Below are 24600 nucleotides of genomic sequence, written 5' to 3' on the forward strand. Positions count from 1 at the left end.
GACAACTATTTTTGGTAAAACCAATACTTTTGGTTATGTGATGACATAAAAGTGCAAAACATTGAATGTAGCCTCTGACTGGTGCTGACTTATTGTGATAATATTGACATTCAGGAAGATGATCCAGTGCAAGTTGAGTAACTTTAGGTGGGTCAATATAGGGTTCAACATCAAAAAAAATGATACAAAAGGTTTTTTTATGGATTCTGGTACTGTTAGACATGCTAAATAACATACTAAAAATCTAGTAAAATCTGACTTTGAGAAAGGGGTCATTTTCAAGATGGTCACCAAAATGGCTGCCAAGAGGTTACAATAGCTATGGGCCCTATCATGACAGTCAAGAGCACGGCGCAAAGCGTATAATTATCACGATGCAACACTATTCTACTTTAGAATATTGTACACTATTGTACAATATCGTACAATATCGTTATGCCCGTCTCTTTTATTGAGCAACGCACCAAGGGGTGTGGCAATTAACGACCTAAGGAGGGGTCTAGCGCATTATCTAAAAATCGCTATCGTACACTACCTAAAACGCATTACGCCACTGACCAAGAAATACCTGGTCAGAAATCCATGGCGAGTTGTTTATATGTTATTTTAAAGAGACACCAGGCAAGCCTGATGCCTTTTCTCTACAAAACTCCCCCTCGCTCGGTCTGAAGCTCTTTTCCTTTTTGTTTGCATCTTCCGTCAAGGGTTTTCGCTGCTTCTTCGGCGGCTCTGCCATTATACACACGTTTGCAACAATCGCGTTTCGTTAGCCTGCCCCTGTGCTGTGAATGCAGGATGTAAACTGATCCTGCTTCGGTCGGCGGGTACGATACACTGAACTTGCAAGCGGGATATTTTTCCTACAGGCAGTAGGGGCGGGTGAGAGAGTCTTCATTCGCCCTGTAATGAGTCATTTAACCATATACCGACTTACGTAGATGAGTAATTAAACGTTGCCTGGTGTCCCTTTAAGAGTGCATTATCAACAGTGATGGGCGAGTGCACAATTACACCCTGCTTTTCTCGTCCACAGGAACGTGCACCAGCGCACATCCATGTAAAACATTACCAATTACACGATTACAATGGGGAACATAACGCCGCTGACTATCAAAATATCGATGCACTTTTTGAAGGCGCACTGCTTGCTGTTAAAGGGAATGACAGATGTCACTCTCATTAGTTTAAAGGATGTTAAGCCCAAAACACGCCCATGACTAATTAAGAAACATAAGATCCACCTTTTTGCCGGACTTTTGAAAACAAAACCACACCCAATGTGGACTGGACAAACCCCTAAGCTATTTGCTAGTGACCATGCATATTAGACAAATATAGCCCTATATCTCAATTACTATTCAGCCCACAGGGGTGAATCTGAGGACAAATGATGGTCAAATTAAACAATAATATGATTTTAAATGTTAACATTGAACATTTTTGCTCTAGCTTTTTCAGCGATATATTAAAATCAATGTGTTTTAATACAGAGTAAATGCAATATAGGAATATGTACCATGTCCAAGGCATGGAGGAAGATAATACTTAACTGGTATTATATCTCATCTAGAGGGCATATGCTTTTAGAAAATATATAGTTTAGGGTGGTTAATCTGTTTTCCCTGGACATTATAGGCAAAAATGTATCCACTTTACACTAGATTCAGCTTTACAGAATACAGGGCAATGTATTGTGCATGGCATGGAGGAAGATGGGAAATGTCTGAAATTGTGTAATATCTCTTCTAGAGGGTATATGCTTTCAGAAAATATATAGTTTAGGGTGTTTAATTTGTTTTCCCTTGACTGTACATGCCAAAATGTATCTACTGTACACTAGATTCACCTTTGCAGAATAGAGGGCAATATGTTGTGCATGGCATGGAGGAAGATGAGACATGTCTTAACTGGTGTTATATCTCATCTACAAGTAATATGCTTTCAGAAAATATATAGTTTAGGGTATTAATTCTGTTTTTCATAGACAGTATAGGCTAAAATGTATCCGCTTTACACTAGATTCACCTATACAGAATATAGGGCAATGTATGTGCATGGCATGGAGGAAGATGGGAAATATCTTAAATGGTGTTATATCTCCTCTGGAGGGTTTATGCTTTCAGAAAATATATAGTTTAGGGTGTTTAATTTGCTTTCCCTAGACAGTATATGTTAAAATGTGTCCGCTTTACACTAGATTCGCCTATACAGAATGGCAATGTATTGTGCATTGCATGGAGGAAGATGGGACATGTCCTAATTGGTGTCACATCACTTCTAGAGGTTATATGCTTTTAGAAAATATGTAGTTTATGATGTTTAATTTGTTTCCCTTAATAGTGCAGGCCAAAATGTATCAGCTGTTCACTTGATTCGCCTATACAGAATAGAGGAGTATGTATTATGCATGAAGGAAGATGGGACATAAGTTGATTAATGCTATATTTCATGTACAGGGCATATGCTTTTAGAATATGTATAGTTTTGGCTGTTCTATTATTTTGGTAAAACCATGGCCCATGCATAGGCATGCATTTTAATTATTAAGCTTAAACTATATTTATTAGTATAGCATGCACCTTTTGCCAGACGTCACAACAGTCACCTCTTTGGAGGCTAGCTGCAGTTATCTGCACCTTTCTGTCGAATTTGGACATTATCATGTCCATCTTCAACTTTGCCTTTATAATTTTCCTTTATTCATTCACTTACATAAACATACTGTGCTGTCTGATTACTGTTTTAGCCAAAATTGTGCAAAGTAAAGAGGCATCATACAGGCCCCTCTGACTGGATAGACAGTCTCTCAGTCAACCCCCGGGCAAGAGGTCAATTACTATAAGTCTATAAGTCTTGGAAAATGATGGACTGATACTTTCGTGTGATAGGCCTACTGTATATGATTCAGTGGCCTCTAAATCAGACCACCAAAAACACTTTCCTAGGCTAAATAATGCTTAACTATGTGTTTGTACAACTTTAACATTGTGGAACACTTACATGCAAAAACACACTGGCTCTATTTAAAGACGCAACAACCATTTCCATTGATTCAAAGGGCCAAAATGTAAAAATAGACACCAATTAGCAACAAACCAGTCTGAAATAAGCCTGAGAAATGTACTAACTCTTTGAAAATAAAAGAATGTTCCTCAACAATGCAATATTCTAAAATCCCATGTTAAGTTAGATGGGGTCAGATATTCTTTAGAATGCTTATTCTATAACATTCTAATTACAGTTTTGTCAGTATTTGCTGAAGGATAATGCATAAAACAGCCCTCATTTTAACATATTTCCACCAACTGGATTTTCATGGACTTTTACTATGGTGTTTAGATCACCAATTGAAATATAAAAATGTGAAAATAAATTCTGTTGCAATTAGTTTTGGGTCAGACCTTACTTTGCCTGGACTATAAGAGCGGGGACAGCATCTGATGACGCATACGGGCTGTTAGGCATGTTTATGGACAGCCAGAAGATGGGCGAAGAGCGGGACAGAGTTTTGGCATGTTTCTGGCTAACCAAAAGACTCAGCAAAGACCGGGAATTTTCAAACTTTCTACTCGGACAAGACCCAGCCTAGCCCCCAGTTCGACCAGCGATCGCAGTTGAGGTATGTATTATGTCTCCATTCATCTTTTAACTTTTAAATTCAGGAAAATGTATTCAATAACCTTGGTCAAGCAACTGTACAGCCTACTTTTTAAACATGTTAAACACATTTACATGTTATTAATTTACTCGTAGTAACATTGGATTTGCTGTTATTGTTGTGAGACAGTTAGAAGCTAACGTTAGCCGTTCCCATGATACTGTTAACGTTAGATGTTCCCACAACGATATTCCTGCAGCTCTTGTAGCCTGTTATGGTTAATAAGGATTAGATAATTAGAACAAGAAATAGCAAATACCTGCCTATTACGAAACAAGATTGTGGTTTAGAGAGGTAATTGAGCCGATAGCCAGGGTTAGCGGGGAGCTCCCAGTTAGCTATATTGCCAGTTTTGTGGGCCTCTTACAGACACAAAATGCAATTGAAATTTCGGTGCAACATGAACAACAAGATGCATTTAACGTTGAACCCCTAGGGATCAATAAAGTATATATCTATCTATCTATACTGTATATCTATCTATCTATTTTTATCTCATACATTGCGAAGAAATCGTTTAAATTCAAAGTTTGTACTGTCACCGACCTATGTTCCTATGGTTTCTTCGCAATGTATTCATTGAGTTAAATGTTTCTTCGCAATGTATTCATGAGTTAAAAACGCATCTTGTTGTCACGTAAGGCCCTGTTCATGTTGCACCTCTGTTAAGAGGCACAAAGACACTCCAGATCATGCCCCTAAAACGTCGTTTTTGTACCCCCCTTTCACTGCAGTTAAACTAATCATGGTTTCCGGTTGTTTTCTGTTTTGTTCTTAGTGCAGTCAGCACCCAGCCCCCCAGCCATCCAGCCGCCCAGCACCCAGTTTCACCAATAATGACTGGATGCAGCCTGCGGGACGGGGCGGAGACATCCACATCCACATCCAAGTGCGACGTCACATGCTACTTCATTACGTATCGACATTGAGCGTCAGTGTTTTCCGGAGGTTCCAGAGTAAACATTCGCTTCGCTAATGCCAGCATTAATGCTTGCAGTAAAACGAAACCGCTGTTTGCACCTTCTGCTTGTAGCATATCTCTTTCTCTCTAACCTCATACACTAAACACTAACAACTTTAGACCTACTGCATTAAAGTAGGCTAGGACAGTCTAAGAAATTGACGGCTTAGTTACAAAGTGACATAGCCTACACAACTTGAACAATATCAACAATTAGTCTTGGTAGCCTATTAACTCCGTGTAGCCTATTAAATACATGACACCGTTAAATAGAATAATGATTTTAATATTTTAGCAGTAGGCTATAAATAACATTTAAACAGCAATATATAAATAACATTGGTAATATAAATATATTAAATAACAATAAGACCAACAATGTTAATAATATTACGTATGTTATGGCTAGACCAGCCATTACATGAAATATTTAAACAGCATTGATAATATAAATACAATATGCTAATTTAAACACAACAGATAACATTAATAATATACATATATATTATAGCACAGCTTTATAGCACAATATATATAAAATGCATAAGCCTACAACAACAACATATAACATTCATATATTACTGCTCATTATTGGCCAAACTCTCCTTCCTTCTCTGCCTTTCCTGTCACCCCCCCCCCTCTAGGTCGGCTGCCCCTTTTAAAAACACGGACACCTCCTTCTGAATGATGTCTTCTCTGACATCCCGGGGTTGGTGGATTCTTGCGTCCAGCTCCTGAACAGGGGGTTATGGGGGATGGGAGTGTCAACAGAATAAATAAAGCTTTATTGCTGAACATTTAGATGTTACAAAGTTGTAAGATTGTCATTTTACAAAACGTCTCTCATAGTTTACTTTATCATGTTATAGTAGCCATGTCGTATTGTTTCACATGTTCAAAACACTGATTAGAATTAGTAGGATTTTGTGGATAACCAGGCCATTATGTGAAACCACCCTGTGCCTGCTACTCAACACCATTTTCTTTATTCAATATGCGCCTCTATTATCTCAAAGGAAGGTCAAAGTCATACCACCATTTGGTGTACACCTAATAACAGAATATGAACAGTGTTAATATTTGTTTCCTTACCAGAATTTTGAGTGTTTGCAATGTCAATATAATGGCTCTTACAACAAGCTCATCTTAAACAGTTACATCCAAATTTTGACCATGTCATTACTAACTTTTACAACACACAGTGCCTATAAAAACATTCATGCCCTTGGCTTGGATAGGTAGATAGACATGGGCAGATTTCTAGAAAGTAATGTTAACTAATAAAAATGTATCCTGTAGAATAAGTGGTTGCATATTCACCCCCTTAAAGTGACTGACCTAACTTAATAGTCCTGCCCATTTGTCTCATACAGTAATTAGTGAAATGAAGATTGCCTTGTTCAGTAGTAGTACAAAGACACCCGAGTCTGGAAGGTCCAGTCACTAGTTAATCAGTATTCAAGGCTACAATCCCACCATGAAGACAAAAGAAAAGCAACTCAATCCATCAGTAAGGAATATAAAGGCTTGTAAAGGTAAATTATATTGACCTTGATTTAATTTATCAAATCAATAAAAGGGAAGATATTCAATGGGATGAATCGTTATTATTTTCAAACATTATTTTCTGTTTTAAATCAACTTACTGTGCAACACCGTTTTCATTTGTAGTGTCTTGAAAGACACCTTTCCCCCTTGACCTGTCCAATTCAATTGCAAAGCCAAGGATTTGCTCAATAGCCTCCCCATTATACGCTTGATGGGTGTTTTCCCACCCATCACTGCAAGCATATTCATCTGGCAAAGAAGTCACACAAACATGACAAATATTATTGCAATAATTTCCAGACACCTTACTCCTCTTCACTTTCTACATGTATACCAATCAACAATAACATTATAACCACTGATAGAACTCCACTAAGCAATGGAGGAAGGTGGCCTAGGTCTGATGCACGTTTTCTTTTACATCATGTAGATGGCTGGAAGTGTGTGCGTTTACCTGGGGGAGCTTAAGGCACCAGGATGCACTACCTGCTAAAGCATTGTTACAGACCGTGTACACCCTTGCATGGAAATGGTTTTCTCTGATGGCATTGGCCTTTTTCAACAGGATAATGCACCCTACCACCAGGCAAATAAAGTTTACGGAATAGTTTGAGGAACACAACAATGAGTTCAAATTAGACCCCGGGCTGTATTTTGGACACCAGCGCATGGCGTAAAACTCATTTTTCACCCACGCAAAGTTTAATTCGGTATTTTGCACGTTTATTTTTTAAACATTGCGCCCAGGGGTGTGCCAATTAACAACCTAGGGAGGGGCCTGGCGCGTTGTCTAAAAATCACTATCGTACACCACCTAAACCTGGTCAGAAGTCAATGGCGAGTTGTTCATATGCTATTTTAAGAGCGCATGTCAACAGTCATATTGGCAGGTGCACGCACCATCCTTTATCATTCACACCAGCGCACGTCCATGCAAAGCATTACAAATTGCACGATTACAATGGGAAACATAATTAGAATAAAGATATTACGAAATACTGTACATCTCATGATGAGTAGTTATTCACCATCATTTGCAAATTGGTAATGACTGTTAAAACTGATTAGGGGAGAGGCGAGAGACACGTATGGAGCACAGCTGAAGACGCACCGTCACGAGATATAAGCAACTCCTCTGCAGGATAAATGTTGTTTTATTCGGTCATTTGAGCAATAGGGTAAGTGTTGCTTTTTCCAGCCTATGTTTTCGGTGGTAACCCATTGTCAGTCAATAGTAAAAGTAACTGCATAATAATTTGATTTCATATCATAGCTATGCAGATGACACACAAATTTACTTAGCTCTATCACCAAACAACTATGGTCCTCTTGAATCTATGTGTCAGTGTATAGAACAAATCAACACCTGGATGTCTCAAAATTTTCTTCAGCTGAACAAAGAAAAAACTGAAGTAATTATATTTGGTAAAAATGAGGAAAGACTTAGGGTTGCCACTCTCCTTGACACAAAAGGGTTGAAGGCAAAGGATACTGTTAAAAACCTTGGTGTATTAATTGACAGTGATCTAAATTTCAACAGCCACATGAAAGCGATAACTAAATCAGCTTTTTACCACCTCAAAAATATTTTCAAACTCAGAGGGCTGATGTCAAAACATGACTTAGAAAAACTCATTCATGCATTTATCTCCAGCAGGGTTGATTACTGCAATGGACTGTTCACAGGCCTTCCTAAAAAGACTATTAAACAGCTTCAGGTGATACAAAATGCAGCAGCTAGGACTCTAACAAAAACTAAAAGAACTGACCACATTACTCCAATTCTTAAGTCCTTGCACTGGCTTCCAGTAAGTCACAGAATTGACTTTAAAGCACTATTGCTTGTTTATAAATCAGTAAATGGAGCAGGACCTAAATACTTGTCAGACATGCTTCAGCAGTACACACCTTCTCGTCCTCTCAGGTCCCAGGTGAAAAACCTGCTAGTAAAACCTACAGTTAGAACTAAACATGGTGAAGCAGCTTTTAGCTGCTATGCGGCTCAGCTGTGGAACCAACTTTCGGATGACATTAAAAAGGCCCCAACTGTAGCCAGTTTTAAATCTAGACTTAAGACCAAACTGTTCTCAGACGCTTTCTGCTAACTGTGCCGAGTTACAAATTCTGAATCTGCCTCGATAATTATTCTACTTTGTCTTTTATTACTTTTTTTACTACTTTTGCCTTTGTTTTTGCTTACTAATTATTCTTTATTTTTAAATGATTTTACCTTGTGTTTTATGTTTTCCTTTTATTATGATCTTTACCTTTTAACTATTCTTTGACTATATTGCCCTTCTATGCTTTTATTTGTTATTATCGTTTGGTTTTGTTTATGTAAAGCACATTGAATGACCTCTGTGTATGAAATGTGCTATATAAATAAACTTGACTTGACTTTGTGTCAGGCGCCCGATGTTTGATAACAAAACCACTCCCAATGTGGACTGGACAAACCCCTAAGCTATTCGCCAATGTACCATGCATTTTACACCGTCAAAATAGAGCCCCTTAAAGGTTTTCACCAACTCAGACCCCCCAGTATATAAATAATATAAAAATATAAAAATCATTTTGAGCCTGGTTTTATCACACAATCTGATTTTGTTTGTAAGCAAATGAGCACATATTTCATGAGATAGGGCAGGCTTAGTGACAATAACCCTATATGGTTGTCTATACAAGTATACATTAGTGCTGTCAAAATGAATTATTAATCCAGGTGATTAAAAAATGATTGGTTTGTTTGGAGGGAGGGGCCAAAGAACCTTCAGAGGATGACTTCCTTTTAAGGGCTGCTGAAGTAAGTTGTGTGTACCTCTATAGACTGGTTGGGTGTTTCTTCTGTGGAGAAAATGAATGCACAGGCAGAGATTGAGATTAATATTTCTCTCAAACTAGAAGCTCAGACTATCTAGGACTTTCGCTGTGTTAAATAGCATACTTGAAGGTTATGAATTAAGGTCAAACTACAAGTTAGGGAGCTTCACTGGTGGTCTATTATGTTGAGCAGACCAGAATATTGCCACTTAAAGCTGTTTTAAGACCACAAGCAGCTGCTGGCATGACTGAAAAGTAACATTATTGATGATATAGTCCAACACCAACTATATTAATTTTAAACAGCATTTGGCTGATAGTTGGTAGTTGGGCCCCATTCAGGCGCACGCACTCTCATACACAGACAGGATCATGCCTGCCCTTAGTATGCTTTATCAACTAGCTGTAGAATAGCTTGCACAATTAACTTACAAATATTGCATATAGCTATAACATAAGCTCAGATAACTAGCAAGCAACCATGGCATGTCTTGGCATGTACCTAGCCATAGCATACATTGCAAATTTACCATTAGTACGTTAGGTTATTACAATATTTTGTCAGTAATCGACTGATAATAAGAAACTCTCGGCTTACCTCAATATGGTTTTTCACGGCGAGTTTTTGAAAGCCTTAGCTCGTGGTACTTGGGTGCGCAGAGCTTGCAGCAGTGCATCCGAAAGGACTGGAGTTGTTTTTCCATCCAACCATTTTCGAAAAGTTCTTCCAGGGATGTAGCCTACAAGGATTGCCTAGGTCTTCCTGACTACCAACCTCTTCGCTAGTGCTTGGTTGGGACATTTCGCTCAGGTTCTCTTCTCTGCCATGGACATCTTTGTAGGCTACTTTGCTACGTTTGCTATGTCCTTGTTGGAGAGTAATGATTTGTGTCACGTTCAGGTGGTGTGACGGATCGCGTACAAACCAATAGTGTCAGAATGGGATATGTTTATACTTCTCGTCCAACCACAATCAAATTCTCTCTATCTGGATTCAACAATGAGTCGGAATGAAAACAAGCCGAAATGAATTAGGAGTGACGAGGAGGCTATTTTTAAAATGAAGGAGTAGAAAGTACAAATACTTGCTTGAAAATGTAGAGTAGAAGTAAAAAGTCGGCTCAAAAATAATTACTCCAGTAAAGTATAGATACCCAAAATGTCTACTTAAGTAATGTAACGAAGGATTTGTACTTCGTTACTTGACACCTCTGCAAACTACTGCTAAAAGTAATTTACTACAAGCGCTACCAGCGAATGTCTAATGAGAAGTTCCGCACATGCGCAGAACAAATGTGACGTAGCACATGGATGTGGATGTGGATGTCCCCGCCCCGTCCCGCAGGCTGCAGCCAGAGGCTTCTCGACGGGGCGGAGACATCCACATCCACATCCAAGTGCGACGTCACATGCTACTTCATTACGTATCGACATTGAGCGTCAGTGTTTTCCGGAGGTTCCAGAGTAAACATTCGCTTCGCTAATGCCAGCATTAATGCTTGCAGTAAAACGAAACCGCTGTTTGCACCTTCTGCTTGTAGCATATCTCTTTCTCTCTAACCTCATACACTAAACACTAACAACTTTAGACCTACTGCATTAAAGTAGGCTAGGACAGTCTAAGAAATTGACGGCTTAGTTACAAAGTGACATAGCCTACACAACTTGAACAATATCAACAATTAGTCTTGGTAGCCTATTAAATACATGACACCGTTAAATAGAATAATGATTTTAATATTTTAGCAGTAGGCTATAAATAACATTTAAACAGCAATATATAAATAACATTGGTAATATAAATATATTAAATAACAATAAGACCAACAATGTTAATAATATTACGTATGTTATGGCTAGACCAGCCATTACATGAAATATTTAAACAGCATTGATAATATAAATACAATATGCTAATTTAAACACAACAGATAACATTAATAATATACATATATATTATAGCACAGCTTTATAGCACAATATATATAAAATGCATAAGCCTACAACAACAACATATAACATTCATATATTACTGCTCATTATTGGCCAAACTCTCCTTCCTTCTCTGCCTTTCCTGTCACCCCCCCCCCTCTAGGTCGGCTGCCCCTTTTAAAAACACGGACACCTCCTTCTGAATGATGTCTTCTCTGACATCCCGGGGTTGGTGGATTCTTGCGTCCAGCTCCTGAACAGGGGGTTATGGGGGATGGGAGTGTCAACAGAATAAATAAAGCTTTATTGCTGAACATTTAGATGTTACAAAGTTGTAAGATTGTCATTTTACAAAACGTCTCTCATAGTTTACTTTATCATGTTATAGTAGCCATGTCGTATTGTTTCACATGTTCAAAACACTGATTAGAATTAGTAGGATTTTGTGGATAACCAGGCCATTATGTGAAACCACCCTGTGCCTGCTACTCAACACCATTTTCTTTATTCAATATGCGCCTCTATTATCTCAAAGGAAGGTCAAAGTCATACCACCATTTGGTGTACACCTAATAACAGAATATGAACAGTGTTAATATTTGTTTCCTTACCAGAATTTTGAGTGTTTGCAATGTCAATATAATGGCTCTTACAACAAGCTCATCTTAAACAGTTACATCCAAATTTTGACCATGTCATTACTAACTTTTACAACACACAGTGCCTATAAAAACATTCATGCCCTTGGCTTGGATAGGTAGATAGACATGGGCAGATTTCTAGAAAGTAATGTTAACTAATAAAAATGTATCCTGTAGAATAAGTGGTTGCATATTCACCCCCTTAAAGTGACTGACCTAACTTAATAGTCCTGCCCATTTGTCTCATACAGTAATTAGTGAAATGAAGATTGCCTTGTTCAGTAGTAGTACAAAGACACCCGAGTCTGGAAGGTCCAGTCACTAGTTAATCAGTATTCAAGGCTACAATCCCACCATGAAGACAAAAGAAAAGCAACTCAATCCATCAGTAAGGAATATAAAGGCTTGTAAAGGTAAATTATATTGACCTTGATTTAATTTATCAAATCAATAAAAGGGAAGATATTCAATGGGATGAATCGTTATTATTTTCAAACATTATTTTCTGTTTTAAATCAACTTACTGTGCAACACCGTTTTCATTTGTAGTGTCTTGAAAGACACCTTTCCCCCTTGACCTGTCCAATTCAATTGCAAAGCCAAGGATTTGCTCAATAGCCTCCCCATTATACGCTTGATGGGTGTTTTCCCACCCATCACTGCAAGCATATTCATCTGGCAAAGAAGTCACACAAACATGACAAATATTATTGCAATAATTTCCAGACACCTTACTCCTCTTCACTTTCTACATGTATACCAATCAACAATAACATTATAACCACTGATAGAACTCCACTAAGCAATGGAGGAAGGTGGCCTAGGTCTGATGCACGTTTTCTTTTACATCATGTAGATGGCTGGAAGTGTGTGCGTTTACCTGGGGGAGCTTAAGGCACCAGGATGCACTACCTGCTAAAGCATTGTTACAGACCGTGTACACCCTTGCATGGAAATGGTTTTCTCTGATGGCATTGGCCTTTTTCAACAGGATAATGCACCCTACCACCAGGCAAATAAAGTTTACGGAATAGTTTGAGGAACACAACAATGAGTTCAAATTAGACCCCGGGCTGTATTTTGGACACCAGCGCATGGCGTAAAACTCATTTTTCACCCACGCAAAGTTTAATTCGGTATTTTGCACGTTTATTTTTTAAACATTGCGCCCAGGGGTGTGCCAATTAACAACCTAGGGAGGGGCCTGGCGCGTTGTCTAAAAATCACTATCGTACACCACCTAAACCTGGTCAGAAGTCAATGGCGAGTTGTTCATATGCTATTTTAAGAGCGCATGTCAACAGTCATATTGGCAGGTGCACGCACCATCCTTTATCATTCACACCAGCGCACGTCCATGCAAAGCATTACAAATTGCACGATTACAATGGGAAACATAATTAGAATAAAGATATTACGAAATACTGTACATCTCATGATGAGTAGTTATTCACCATCATTTGCAAATTGGTAATGACTGTTAAAACTGATTAGGGGAGAGGCGAGAGACACGTATGGAGCACAGCTGAAGACGCACCGTCACGAGATATAAGCAACTCCTCTGCAGGATAAATGTTGTTTTATTCGGTCATTTGAGCAATAGGGTAAGTGTTGCTTTTTCCAGCCTATGTTTTCGGTGGTAACCCATTGTCAGTCAATAGTAAAAGTAACTGCATAATAATTTGATTTCATATCATAGCTATGCAGATGACACACAAATTTACTTAGCTCTATCACCAAACAACTATGGTCCTCTTGAATCTATGTGTCAGTGTATAGAACAAATCAACACCTGGATGTCTCAAAATTTTCTTCAGCTGAACAAAGAAAAAACTGAAGTAATTATATTTGGTAAAAATGAGGAAAGACTTAGGGTTGCCACTCTCCTTGACACAAAAGGGTTGAAGGCAAAGGATACTGTTAAAAACCTTGGTGTATTAATTGACAGTGATCTAAATTTCAACAGCCACATGAAAGCGATAACTAAATCAGCTTTTTACCACCTCAAAAATATTTTCAAACTCAGAGGGCTGATGTCAAAACATGACTTAGAAAAACTCATTCATGCATTTATCTCCAGCAGGGTTGATTACTGCAATGGACTGTTCACAGGCCTTCCTAAAAAGACTATTAAACAGCTTCAGGTGATACAAAATGCAGCAGCTAGGACTCTAACAAAAACTAAAAGAACTGACCACATTACTCCAATTCTTAAGTCCTTGCACTGGCTTCCAGTAAGTCACAGAATTGACTTTAAAGCACTATTGCTTGTTTATAAATCAGTAAATGGAGCAGGACCTAAATACTTGTCAGACATGCTTCAGCAGTACACACCTTCTCGTCCTCTCAGGTCCCAGGTGAAAAACCTGCTAGTAAAACCTACAGTTAGAACTAAACATGGTGAAGCAGCTTTTAGCTGCTATGCGGCTCAGCTGTGGAACCAACTTTCGGATGACATTAAAAAGGCCCCAACTGTAGCCAGTTTTAAATCTAGACTTAAGACCAAACTGTTCTCAGACGCTTTCTGCTAACTGTGCCGAGTTACAAATTCTGAATCTGCCTCGATAATTATTCTACTTTGTCTTTTATTACTTTTTTTACTACTTTTGCCTTTGTTTTTGCTTACTAATTATTCTTTATTTTTAAATGATTTTACCTTGTGTTTTATGTTTTCCTTTTATTATGATCTTTACCTTTTAACTATTCTTTGACTATATTGCCCTTCTATGCTTTTATTTGTTATTATCGTTTGGTTTTGTTTATGTAAAGCACATTGAATGACCTCTGTGTATGAAATGTGCTATATAAATAAACTTGACTTGACTTTGTGTCAGGCGCCCGATGTTTGATAACAAAACCACTCCCAATGTGGACTGGACAAACCCCTAAGCTATTCGCCAATGTACCATGCATTTTACACCGTCAAAATAGAGCCCCTTAAAGGTTTTCACCAACTCAGACCCCCCAGTATATAAATAATATAAAAATATAAAAATCATTTTGAGCCTGGTTTTATCACACAATCTGATTTTGTTTGTAAGCAAATGAGCACATATTTCATGAGATAGGGCAGGCTTAGTGACAATAACCCTATATGGTTGTCTATACAAGTATACATTAGTGCTGTCAAAATGAATTATTAATCCAGGTGATTAAAAAATGATTGGTTTGTTTGGAGGGAGGGGCCAAAGAACCTTCAGAGGATGACTTCCTTTTAAGGGCTGCTGAAGTAAGTTGTGTGTACCTCTATAGACTGGTTGGGTGTTTCTTCTGTGGAGAAAATGAATGCACAGGCAGAGATTGAGATTAATATTTCTCTCAAACTAGAAGCTCAGACTATCTAGGACTTTCGCTGTGTTAAATAGCATACTTGAAGGTTATGAATTAAGGTCAAACTACAAGTTAGGGAGCTTCACTGGTGGTCTATTATGTTGAGCAGACCAGAATATTGCCACTTAAAGCTGTTTTAAGACCACAAGCAGCTGCTGGCATGACTGAAAAGTAACATTATTGATGATATAGTCCAACACCAACTATATTAATTTTAAACAGCATTTGGCTGATAGTTGGTAGTTGGGCCCCATTCAGGCGCACGCACTCTCATACACAGACAGGATCATGCCTGCCCTTAGTATGCTTTATCAACTAGCTGTAGAATAGCTTGCACAATTAACTTACAAATATTGCATATAGCTATAACATAAGCTCAGATAACTAGCAAGCAACCATGGCATGTCTTGGCATGTACCTAGCCATAGCATACATTGCAAATTTACCATTAGTACGTTAGGTTATTACAATATTTTGTCAGTAATCGACTGATAATAAGAAACTCTCGGCTTACCTCAATATGGTTTTTCACGGCGAGTTTTTGAAAGCCTTAGCTCGTGGTACTTGGGTGCGCAGAGCTTGCAGCAGTGCATCCGAAAGGACTGGAGTTGTTTTTCCATCCAACCATTTTCGAAAAGTTCTTCCAGGGATGTAGCCTACAAGGATTGCCTAGGTCTTCCTGACTACCAACCTCTTCGCTAGTGCTTGGTTGGGACATTTCGCTCAGGTTCTCTTCTCTGCCATGGACATCTTTGTAGGCTACTTTGCTACGTTTGCTATGTCCTTGTTGGAGAGTAATGATTTGTGTCACGTTCAGGTGGTGTGACGGATCGCGTACAAACCAATAGTGTCAGAATGGGATATGTTTATACTTCTCGTCCAACCACAATCAAATTCTCTCTATCTGGATTCAACAATGAGTCGGAATGAAAACAAGCCGAAATGAATTAGGAGTGACGAGGAGGCTATTTTTAAAATGAAGGAGTAGAAAGTACAAATACTTGCTTGAAAATGTAGAGTAGAAGTAAAAAGTCGGCTCAAAAATAATTACTCCAGTAAAGTATAGATACCCAAAATGTCTACTTAAGTAATGTAACGAAGGATTTGTACTTCGTTACTTGACACCTCTGCAAACTACTGCTAAAAGTAATTTACTACAAGCGCTACCAGCGAATGTCTAATGAGAAGTTCCGCACATGCGCAGAACAAATGTGACGTAGCACATGGATGTGGATGTGGATGTCCCCGCCCCGTCCCGCAGGCTGCAGCCAGAGGCTTCTCAGTTTCACAGCTACCCAGCCGCCCAACTGTCCAGCCACAGGCACCAGCCATCCAGCACCCAGATACCCAGCCAGCCACCCAGCTGTCCAGCCACAGGCACCCAGCCATCCAGCACCCCAGCTACCCAGCCATCCAGCACCCTACCAAAACATATAATAAAGCATAATGAAATGTATTTAATTTTCCTGTGTTTTTTAACAGATACATACGCATATATAATGTACAACATAATTTAAGTATATAGTGAACCTAGACTAACCATTACATTATCAGCAATTAAGTCACAATTACCAGCAATAAAGTCATACAGACAGCTGAATAAATTAAAATAAATAATACAAATAAATAATAATAAAAAAATAATAATAAATACATAATTTCTATGTAAAAGCAAACATGTGGCACAATTATGGTATCATTTAGGGTCAGTTATGGCTACATTTTGGCTGGATTATGGGATTTAGGATTCTTTTTGGGACATTTAAGGCTATAGTTTGGAAATCCAAAATTGGTTTTGGGTGAGCTTTGGCCTACTTTTGGTTGATTTTGGCATGCCAAATTTGGGCCATTTAGGGCCCATACATCCACCCAGAGCTTTACCAAAATGGCAAGCCAGTTTTGGGCCAAATCTGAGCCATAATAATTTTGCTATCTGGGGAGGTACATGGCAGGCGCCCCACAGAACGGTTTCATTTTGAGAGGTAGATATCCATGCTCTGGCACCCTCTCTGCGATGCGTTCGTCCCCCAGTTTCATGCGCCAGTTTCATGAGCTTTTATGACAAAACCGTGACTGAACAAACTACATCCTAATAGAAAACTGTTAGCTTTCCTGGTATCAAATGACAAATGGTATCAGTTAGGCATAGCACAACATAAATTGTGCTGGCGACCCAAATAAAATCTCCTGCGACCCACCCGTGGGTCACGACCCAGACTTTGGGAAACACTGATCTATATGCCCACTTCTGAATTGGGTTGCATCTGTAGGCCTTTCTATGAACTCAAAATAGGCTATTTAATTATTTCAACTAATTTCAGACATTCCGCAAGCTACTAATCCTCCGTAACACATATTTGAAGAACATGTGGGAATAAAACCTTACTTTTAGGCATTTAGGCTACCCGATCTGCAATACGTTGCCAACAGCGTTGCTTTGTTCAATGCCGACGTATTTGATTTTTGTCAGAGTGGGTTTCAATTCCTCATAACTTGTCATAATAATTGTGCATTCCTCATCCTTAACATAAGGTGATCGCGTCACCATTGAAAGTGGTGACTTGCGCTGCAACCCGCCCCTTTTATGTGAACGCGCACAAACTCCAATTAGGTTAACCCCGGCTCAACAAATCAACCTCATAATCAGCGTCGTAGTACCGATTAACACCACTTAAGATAACCAGGTTTTGTCAAACCCGGTTTAACAAAGTAACCCTGGGTTACATCTGGGTAGGTTAAGCTCCCTTCATAGTACAGGCCCCAGAAGCCAACAATCATGTAAGACCTTGTGCACCTGAAAACTGTGCGTAGTATATTTGTTTCAGTAGGCTACTTTCTATCTGCTTTCAATTTGCAATCTCGTTTTTGTTTAGGCTATCTTGCTTGAGGAGCCCACCGCTAGAATCATTGGTCAGTAGTTAGAACTGAGGGGTATTCCAGAAAGCAGGTTTACTGGCTTAACTGGGTATGTTAACCCAGAGTTAGCGGTAAACCTGGGATTTCAGTTCCAGAAAGCTCAAAAATGATCAGGCTATGTAAGTAACTATGGTAACATAGGCTCTGAACTGAACTGGGTATGTAAACCCAGAGAAAACGATAAACCTGGGATTTCAGTTCCAGAAAGCTCAAAAATGATCACGCTATGTAAGTAACTATGGTAACATAGGCTCTGAACTTAACCTGGTAGGGGGTAGGTTTTGTTCAGGTTATGTTCAAATATGTTCGGTTATTTCAGTGCATGTTCAATCAGGCCGATATTTTTACACTTGTCACACAATGGCCTTTCATTTTGACGAAGGTCCGATTGACAAAGAAGCACAAAATAATGTAATTTTCATCCGTGCAATTCACCGTTAGAGGGCGATAAGACCACGACATCACATGCCTATCCATTCTTTTCCAAACGAGTTTTTCAAGAGCGCTAGAGTTTTTCAGCTGAATCCTAATATAGGCTAGGTTCTACTTGAAAAGCATTCTCCATCCCTACATTACACATGGTGGATTAGAATAGAATAAAATAAATCTTTAATGTAGGCTAGCTAGCCTACACCATAGTGGACATTTGTGTTTGGCTCACCAAACAGATGGACAAACATCTCAGACACATTGAAGATATAATTAAAACAAGTACAGTACAAAAAAGGGGAAACATAGCCTAGAAAATGAATAAATAAGTTTAAATATAGCTGTACAGCTCAGTCGGGTATGCATGTTGTCACTAAGTTTGGTTAAGAATGCTGATGGCATTTGGGATAAAATATTTTTTTAATAGGCTACACACGCTCTCCGACTGGGAGTTTTTGTAGTGTTGGAGACGCAGAGCATATCGGCAAGCTGCCGGTCGGTACGTAAAGTTTGTCTTGCGCTAAAGCAGTTCCTGGACACAAACCCACGAGGATCATTACAGTGTAGTTTCACCAACTGGCAGGTCAGCATCACTTATTACATTTTCCAAATGTGCACCGAAATGTGTCCAATACCATGCCTTCCGACATTCACCCTTCCGATGATGGAGCGCAAAAGTTTAACTTGGCCCACAGCTGCAGGATATATAGAAAGGATATATAGAAATAGAAAATTACACTTGGGATTCTCAAAGAATTCTATGGCCCACTCAATCTGTTACAACTAGGCTAGTTTAAGAAAGCATCATTCAAAGCAGTCAATACAATACGTGATGTCCAGTGAATTATTTAATTGTTCTTTTGACATTAAATAGGCTATCTTAAATATGCGCATTTACACGGTCAGTTAGGCTATTCTCTGCCAAGCAAGGTCTCCGACACAGGCGCTTAAGTATTGCTCTTTTTTTGTTATTACAGTTCTCTCCTCCTCGTAAGCCTCGACTACTCCGCCTCTGAAAAATACGGTGCTCTTCCTTTTGCCGGTTTCACTCATGGTTTCGACTCTCAATAGATGATGCCTTTATAAGTTCGCCGTGAAGGCGCACAACTCTAGGTTATCTAACACAGGGTTGATTTAACTAACTGGTAACCCGTGTTTTGGAACCGACAGCTCGGGTTTAGTCGCCACAGGTTCAGACAACCCAGAGGTTAAGTTTTATCTCAGTGTTTGTTAAACCTCCTTTCTGGAATACCCCTCTGATTTGTCTCTGCCTGTGAAAATTTGGGCCTTGCAGCCCACATCCACACAGGATGGTGGCGACAAGGACACACTGAGGTTGGGTGGTGATGGGGTGAAGACACCGCAAACAGCAACCGTGGATTGTGGTGAGAAGTGCAGGTTTATTTACAGTGCTAAAAAAATACGTGTTCCGGCACAATTGCAACAAAAAAGACAAAATCAATATCAACCAACCGGTTTCTTACTTCCAATAGCGCAATGAATTCAACACTCCGTATACAACCTAACACCCCTCAGACTCTCTCACAAGACTCTCCCACCAAGGCAGAAAAGCCTTGCTTTAAATAAAGCCAACCAATTAGGGGCCAATTGGTTGATACCACTATACGGGGGAATCTGCTCAGCACATGTACAATCAAACACTTATCATACACATACATACAGTAGAAACAATAAAGCAACATACATTTCACCATTATTAACAACATTATATATCCCTAATAAAATAATAGTATCACCGCGATACATACAAGCGGGGGGGGGGGGGGGGGGGGGGGGGCAAACTAGCCTGGAAAATCCAGACCCTGGTAATCTAGAAAGATTAAGGGTCTGGCCACGAACAATGTAATGGCCCAACTCGAGGGGCGGCAACAAGCATGCATTTAAAAATCTCACTGCATGCCATTGGATGCCAACACTAGACCATGTTTACTCTGAATGATTTCGGACTTCGACGCAATCGGATAACACTACGACTAATGTGTACTGTCCCCCAACGTTGCAGCGCTGTCTTCATCAGTTTAGCTGGTTCCCCGGGATATCGGGGTAAAAGTAACGTGCATCATTGCTCATTGCCAGAGTGTCTCGCAGAGACAATTCCATTGTGTTCTCGCGAGAACTCTGGATTTCCAGGGTAGGGGCAAACACCACCGTTTAGGGTGTTTAGGGAGTTTAGGGTGACACGTCCCCCCTGTCTACCCCATAATAACGCCCCTGGGAGAGAGATCAAGTCCATATCAAATCTATTTGTCATTCATTCATTATTAATATTCATCCTGCACTTTGCGTGTAATATTAATCGTTTGTAGCCTACTTACCTCATGCCTGTGATAGCGATAACTGTGTTTTTGGTAGTTAGCTGCCACCATCTGCTGGACTTTGGTAGTTAACTGCCACCATCTGCTGGACTGAAGTGTGATGGCAAGTGTACCCTGTAGCCTCGTTCTGGCCGCCGGGTGAATAAGGTGAATACATAGATATTAGAAACTATACCACATTTGGCTCCAGAACGTACGTAAATAGCGACGCCATCTTGGTGGGGGCAACAATCACTGGAGGCCAATGGAGGAGCATGTGAAATCAGACAGGTGTCTGTGATTGGCTGCAAGTGTTGCCCATAGACAATAAAGGTGCTGCCCCCAGCAATATGGCGGCCACGTTTACGATGTCACCTAATAGAACTCTACAGACAATGTGGTATCTAATCTAATTAGGCAGGATAGTGGAGATTGACAGGAAGTGAGTGAGAGAGAGTCGGGGTGGGATCCGGAAAAGACTACGGGGCGGGAATCGAACCCGGGTCGCCGGCGTACGGTGCAGGTGCCCCAGCCAGTCGCACCACTGCTGGGGCTGGTATCTAGCTTTCTAATATGGGGGATTAGACCTCTGAAGTTCGCCTACAAAAAAGAACCAAAACGGCCATCTTTTCCCATATAAGGATCATCCAGGTGTTACAGTTTTTTCTGATTGCTTAAGCACATTTTATGTACTATTTTTGCAAAACTCTACACACAAATAGGAAAACCTTTCACCCAATCAGCAAAACATTGTAGTTCTCTTGCAAAAGCTAACACACCTTTCTCAACTCTTCAAGTCAAGTCGGCTTTTATTGTCAATTTCTTTACATGCACTGGTCATACAAAGAATTGAAATTTCGTTTCTTATTTTCCCATGCAGACATAGACATACTATAGACATAGCCATAGACAATAAACATTAAATTAAAGTGCAAGACTGAAATATAGAACATGTATGTATCAAAATAGAAATATAGGACATATATATAAAAAAAAAATAGAGGTAGTTGTGTTGTATATTTATATAGTCTTAACAGTTACATGAAGTTTAAACTTGTGCTTGTGTGACCTGTATATGTACATTGATATGCAGTATAGTATGCAGTAATTTCAAGTATATCAGGCTTGATGTGAAGCAGCAACACGTTTGGCTGCGCAGTCACAGTGCAGTTCCACATGGCGGTGTGGGGGGGGGGTTTGGTAGACAGGATCCTAGTTTCCTAGGTTCCTGGTTGGCTGGTGGGTGGGGGGGGGCTGTCAGTGATGGGAGAGTGGGTAGAGTGTTCAGCATCCTGATTGCTTGGTGGATGAAGCTACTTGCCAGTCTGGTGGTGCGGGAGCGGAGGCTCCTGTACCGCTTTCCAGAGGGCAGGAGGCTGAACAGTTTGTGTGCAGGGTGGGTTGTATCCTTAACAATCATTAGTGCTTTGCGGGTGAGGCGGGTGGTGTAAATGTCCTGCAGGGAGGGGAGTGGTGCTCCAATGATCCTCTTAGCGGTGTTAAACGTCCCACATACTCGACGCACCCGACCAGTAGCGCGACAATGTGACGTCACAGAAGCACCGTAACCATTTATACTCGCGCGTGGTGGTCGCAACACTAGTTGCAATATTCTCCTGAACAGAGGTGTCGCTGTTGTGAAAAGACTAACATTAACTACTTAAACAGCAGAAGAAGCTGCAGTAAGAAACACCAGTAGCTAGCCTCTGTGATGGTACTTCAGACTTTGGTTGCTACTATTCACAACTACCATCATCATTATCATGTAGTTTCCAAGGTGTGTGCACAGGTAGATAGATAGATAGATAGATGGATATATAGATAGGTACTTTAGTCATCCCGAGGGAAATTTTAATAATTTAAACAGTTTAGTTAGCTAGCTAGCTAGCTAGCAGCTGGCTGAGTTTGTGTAATTTCCTGAAGTGGAAAGAGATTTTGTTCAGGCCTTAATAGATATCCTTTGTTTGAAAATAAATCGTTTCTATTCTTTCCTCTTAATTCCATGTGTTGCAACTCTCACTGGTAACTTTGTTAACTTATCCAGCAAACTATTAAAAATTCACGACTGTAACAAAACACTGCAACTCGCTTGCCCTCGAACTAGTCCATCTTCCTGTTTCCGCCTTGTCGCGCTCGTCTGAAAAAAAATGAGTGGTGCGCTACCTCGCGCTACACGGCCAAAACCCTGGCGCGCCAGAGAGATCTACGTCATTTTGACGTCACATTGTCGCGCTACCGGTCGGGTGCGTCAGGTATGTAGAAGCCTTTAACAGTGCGCTGGAGGGTCTTCCTGTTCTGATCTGTGATCATAGAATGTAGTCATGACAGGAGGCGTGGCACTTGCGTACTGCTTGTGGTCTCTGCAACAGGAAATCCAACAGCCAGTTGCAGAGGGAGGTACTGACTCCTAGCTTGTCCAGTTTGCTGATGAGTTGTTGTGGTATTATGGTATTGAATGCTGAACTGAAGTCTATGAACAGCATTCTCACATATGAGTCTTTATTGTCTAAGTGGGTGAGGGCTGGATGGAGGGCAGAGCAGATTGCATCCTCCGTGGATCGTTTGGCTCGGTATGCAAACTGGAAGGGGTCCAGGGTGGGGGGTAGGGTGGCTTTGATGTGTGACATGACTAGCCGTTCGAAGCACTTCATGATTATGGGCGTGAGTGCTACAGGACTCTTCACACCTTTGTAACTCTTCACACCTTTGTAAAAATTGTGTTTTTGTATCAAACAGTAAACACAAGCCATCACAATAATAAGCACACAATGTGCCAACTACACACTGATGGTATGAATAAAAAACACATCTGGCTTTTGCTTTCTCTGTGTACAAGGTAGACTATGTCAGTTTAATGTCATGATCTGTAAAAATACAGGGATCCAAACTTCAAGTATTGGTGTTTATTTACACACATCAAAACAAACACAAAGGTGCTTTCCCAAGTCAAAACACAAAATTGCAATTTCACTTAGACAAAAAAAATCAGTCTACATTGTGTCATCTCTCTCAAAACTTTGTCTACATCACATGCAATGTCCTAGTCCAAGGCACCGGGGGAAATATATGACGTATCCAGGCCTGACATGGCAATATCCCCACAAGGGCTATTTCTTTCTCTTCTTACTCCTCCTATTCCCCCTCCTCGTCCTCCTCTTGCTCCTTCTTGTCCTCTTCCTCTAACTTCACCTCCTTGTCCTTGTCATCCTCTTCCTCTAACTTCACCTCCTTGTCCTTGTCATCCTCTCCCTCTCACTTCTTCACCTCCGTGTCCTCTTCCTCCTCCTCTTCACCTCCACATCCTATTCTTCAGCCTCCTCTAATTCTTACTCTTCTCACTCTTCCTGCTCCCTCCATTGTACCCACATTACTTGTGGCTTATTTATAGTGCTTAGGCTGATTGCAAAGTGAACTAATTATCTAAAACAGTTTTCACATGAGAAAGTGTGCCAGAGAGTTGGCAAAATAGTGTAAATAATAGCCATACATGTGTATAGATTTGCTAGGAGTGTGTTGATCATTTGGAAATTGAGTGTAAAGCAGTGGATTATGCCTACAGTACATGCAGTTGTGCAAAGTGTGTTACAAAATTGCAAACTGAGTGCAAAGCAGTGTTTGTGCTTTTAGTTTTGCGAACTCAGTGAGTGGTTTTGCTATAAGTATTAATAGTTTTACAAATTGCGCTATAAGAATCACGGTTGTGTTTAAGCATTCAGAAAAAACTGTAATTGAAGCTAACTACCTATGGCAACTAATGGCCTCCTTACACCAAACAACTGACAAGATTTGGGAAAGATTCTTGAAAGATTGGAGTCTTTTGAGTAAAGCTTGAACGGGGGGCATAGTTAAAAGACTACCATAGTCATTTTGTCAACATTGGGGGGGACCAAATCTGTGGTGGGGTCTGAGGGACCCCCAAACAGAATTTCAATACATTTCATGCAAAAATATTATTAAAAATCACAAACAAGTCGTTAGTTAGGTCAGTCAATTAGGTTATTCCAAACTTTTGATGGACATAGACATGGCATGGATGGATTATGAACCCCT

At 39.9% G+C, this 24600-nt stretch overlaps 2 long non-coding RNA genes across 2 annotated transcripts; both read right to left on the reverse strand.

Annotated features, from left to right (window-relative positions):
• Nucleotides 1-5070: 5070 nt before the first annotated feature.
• LOC121695047 lies at nucleotides 5071-10347 on the reverse strand. The gene is made up of 4 exons (XR_006025983.1): nucleotides 9586-10347; nucleotides 8986-9011; nucleotides 6266-6416; nucleotides 5071-5353 (listed from the first exon to the last, which is right to left on the reverse strand). It is a non-coding gene; the product is annotated as an uncharacterized LOC121695047 (long non-coding RNA).
• A 542-nt stretch (nucleotides 10348-10889) lies between these two features.
• On the reverse strand, nucleotides 10890-16160 carry LOC121695066. The gene is made up of 4 exons (XR_006025994.1): nucleotides 15405-16160; nucleotides 14805-14830; nucleotides 12085-12235; nucleotides 10890-11172 (listed from the first exon to the last, which is right to left on the reverse strand). It is a non-coding gene; the product is annotated as an uncharacterized LOC121695066 (long non-coding RNA).
• Between the last annotated feature and the right edge of the window lie 8440 nt (nucleotides 16161-24600).

The sequence above is a fragment of the Alosa sapidissima genome, chromosome 20 (genome assembly GCF_018492685.1).
Source record: "Alosa sapidissima isolate fAloSap1 chromosome 20, fAloSap1.pri, whole genome shotgun sequence".
Classification (NCBI taxonomy): Eukaryota; Metazoa; Chordata; class Actinopteri; order Clupeiformes; family Clupeidae; genus Alosa; species Alosa sapidissima.